General features: G+C 45.1%; 1 protein-coding gene across 1 annotated transcript in view; it reads left to right on the forward strand.

The window, feature by feature from the left end:
- Positions 1-923, forward strand: part of tpcn3 (two pore segment channel 3) — a 19287-nt gene extending 18364 nt beyond the window's left edge. The window contains exon 20 of the mRNA XM_083697948.1: positions 1-923. This exon is cut by the window's left edge and continues 382 nt beyond it. The gene's annotated coding sequence lies outside the window, so the exon portion shown is untranslated.
- Positions 924-3605: the final 2682 nt, after the last annotated feature.

Here is a 3605-nt window from a genome sequence, read left to right on the forward strand (position 1 = left end):
CTTCCACTCTGTACACACACACACACCAACCCCACTTTCCACTCTGTATACACACACACACACACACACCAACCCCACCTTCCACTCTGTACACACACACACACACCAACCCCACCTTCCACTCTGTACACACACACACACACACACACACCAACCCCACCTTCCACTCTGTACACACACACACACACACACACCAACCCCACTTTCCACTCTGTATACACACACACACACACCAACTTCCCCAACCCCACCTTCCACTCTGTACACACACACACACACACACACACACCAACCCCACCTTCCACTCTGTACACACACACACACACACACACACCAACCCCACCTTCCACTCTGTATACACACACACACACACACACACACACACACACACCAACTTCCCCAACCCCACCTTCCACTCTGTACACACACACACACACACACACACACCAACCCCACCTTCCACTCTGTACACACACACACACACACACACACACACACACACACACACACACTAAGAAGGGAACACCAACAGTCTAATTCAGCTTTACATGTTTGAACGGAAATCAATGAATATACAGTCTGTTCATACTTCTATTATCATGCCTGATGGATCATAAAAGAAAGCTTTATATATGACAGTACACTATGAACGGTAATATTCTACAATGTGGTATTAAGATTTATATTGTTTATATCTCATATACACGTATGTAAATATCTTGACAAAAAATCAACATGAGATTAGCTGAACCCCTCAGTGAAATGTATACTTGTTGAAGGGAACGCTGCATTTAATAATGGACTTTGAAGGGAAAACTGGATTTATATGAAATGTCTAATGAAGGAATCTGTTGCTGTTGTTGTTGATGCTTGACTGTTTCCATTCTGAAATAAACCCATGCTTGCTGTATGTTTTACTTGTATGTTTATGTTACGTTGTTGTTTCCGTCACACGAGTGCATCTATAATTGTGATGATTGCGCTGTTTTGGGTTGAGAAGCTCCACCCCCTCCGGCAGGGGGCGGTAGAGGCTCTGTAACTTTGTGGAAAACACAGACGACGAAGAAGATGGCGGAGGGAGGGGGGGGGGGAGGAGGGAGCGACGCGGTGAGCAGTGATGCTGATGCCACTGGGATGAGGCAGGGAGGGGAGAGAGAGAGAGAGAGAGAGAGAGAGGGAGGAGGAGGAGGATGCTACTGTAGAAATGGCGAGCCTCCTGGACTAGTTTTGACGATGCGCCTCGTCAAGTCCTCACGGTGTTCATGTCAGCACGGAGGGAGAGATTTAGGTAAGAAGAAACGTTTCCTGTTCCACCTTCTATCCTTTAGGGAAGGGTTATGTAAACAGCGCTGCAGAAACCTATTGTGTGTGTGTGTGTGTGTATATACCCGAGGCCCAGGTGATGAGAAGCTTGTGTGTGTGTGTTTGGGTTGGAAACATCCGTGAAATATTGATACAGACAGCCTGTATTATTGTCATAGATGTTTCTGTTTATTATAGAGCTGTGAAACAACAATTATTATGCTGCTTTTTCTTCATTCTTAGTTTAGCGTTCTCTAGGCTATTCCAGTATGGGATTTGTAGTTCTGAGTTGTTGAATCTCTCCAGTATGTTTCGGTTTGTAGTCTGTTTTAATTCAGGGTGTTATCGGCCTACTTATAACAAAACACCGAGCATTGTCATCCTAAAGATGCATTATTGAGAGGTTGACGGACTGTAAATGTGTCCAATAGACGTCTCTTTCCTTCCGCGCGTGGAGAAGGGACGGCCTGTCATTGGGGTAGGAGGTTGGGGAGGCGGGACCAGGCTAGAGGGGGTTTCTTGCAGTGTCTTAATGGGGCGTGACTCGAGGCCGCCACCTGTCGGCGGAAGGGTGGTAGTGAGAGGTGGGACATGAGGCTGCGCTGCAGTGCGGACAACCACGGCGGAGCGGGATGGGGTGGACCGGGGACCGTGGGAACCGGGAGGACCGGGAGATATTACCGGACTGTCAATCGAGACGTCAGTAGAAAAAACGATGCCGTACATCGGAGCGGTTTACCGGAGAGGAGCGGCTGAATTTCGGGTTTCGACGTTGACTTTGAATTGTGTATTCAAGCAAAGCCGCGGTGCACCTGTCCGCTGCAGGGTGTTATCACAGGAAACCGCATGACACAGTCTCCATGGTGTAGATACCGTTACTGGACGAGCAGCTGGAAGACAAAAGAACAATAACGATGAAAACTACTTTTTTTGTAATGGAATGTATTTTAAAGTGATGATTTGGTTGATAGATTGTGTTTGGGATGTTATGGGTCTGTGTTATAGCCTTCCTCAAAATGCCGACAATTTATGACATGCCTACAGTAGAGTCGGACGTCTGAGCTGAAGTTCATAATTGGCCTTCCCAAAGTTCTGGCAATGGATGTGTTCCTCATCCCACCCGGGAGAGGGGGCAGGTAAGCCGGAGAGGTGAGGACACATCGTCCGGTCCGGGCCACTCCTCCGGCCGGAGGTCCAGTTTGATAACAGGACGTTTTGTGTTTCTTAAAACATCACAAATGAAGATTCCCAAAAGACGGAAACGACTAACGTGCCGTGTCTGCGCCAGGTAACGCTTTATAACCGTTAATGACGTCTCAGTAGTTTAGCCCGTTAGGCCGTTAGGCCCGGTAATGTCTGACTGTTAGGTTTCAGTGTTCTGGGTGTGAATGGGACCTGCACGGTCTGAGCTTCATGAACTTGAAGTTTGTGTGTCTGTTTTTTTTTTTTTTTTATCAATGAGAAAATAATGTATTTTTATAAACTTTTGAGAGAAACCTTATTGATAGAAGGAAACTGCATTTAGTTGTGATAATTGGAGTATTTATCCTATAGGCTTACTAGTTTCCACGCACAGTTGTAGGCTATATTACAGTATGAGCGCACGGCAGCAGGAGGCGACTCGAACCTTTGGACCCGGTTCAGATCTTGTGTTTTGGACCCGGTTCAGATCTTGTGTTTTGGACCCGGTTCAGACCATGTGTTTTGGACCCGGTTCAGACCATGTGTTTTGGACCCGGTTCAGATCTTGTGTTTTGGACCCGGTTCGGGAACAACGTACTTTCTACTGTAGCTGTGTGTCAGTTGAAGGCTGAACAGAGAGATGTTTATAGAGCATGCGCTGTAGGACCCAGGCTTACTTAGTCATAGAGCGGTAGGTCAACATGCTCATCAAAACAGTATCCCTCATATTAATACAGAGAGATGTCAGAGTTATCATATTAATACTGAGAGATGTCAGAGTTATCATATTAATACTGAGAGATGTCAGAGTTATCATATTAATACTGAGAGATGTCAGAGTTATCATATTAATACAGAGAGATGTCAGAGTTATCATATTAATACAGAGAGATGTCAGAGTTATCATATTAATACAGAGAGATGTCAGAGTTATCTAAATTAGCTTGTGCTGAAGACAACACATGTACTTTAGGCCTATTCAGCTGTGAGATGCTTCGGTAGTATTGATATTGGGATAACATCAATAATAAGCCTAATCAATAATAATAACAAACATGCACACCACCCGCCATATCCTCATAATGTTATTATTAATTATTATTAATTTTGTATTACTCAAT

This window comes from Argentina silus (assembly GCF_951799395.1).
Source record: "Argentina silus genome assembly, contig: scaffold_126, whole genome shotgun sequence".
NCBI classification, from domain to species: domain Eukaryota; kingdom Metazoa; phylum Chordata; class Actinopteri; order Argentiniformes; family Argentinidae; genus Argentina; species Argentina silus.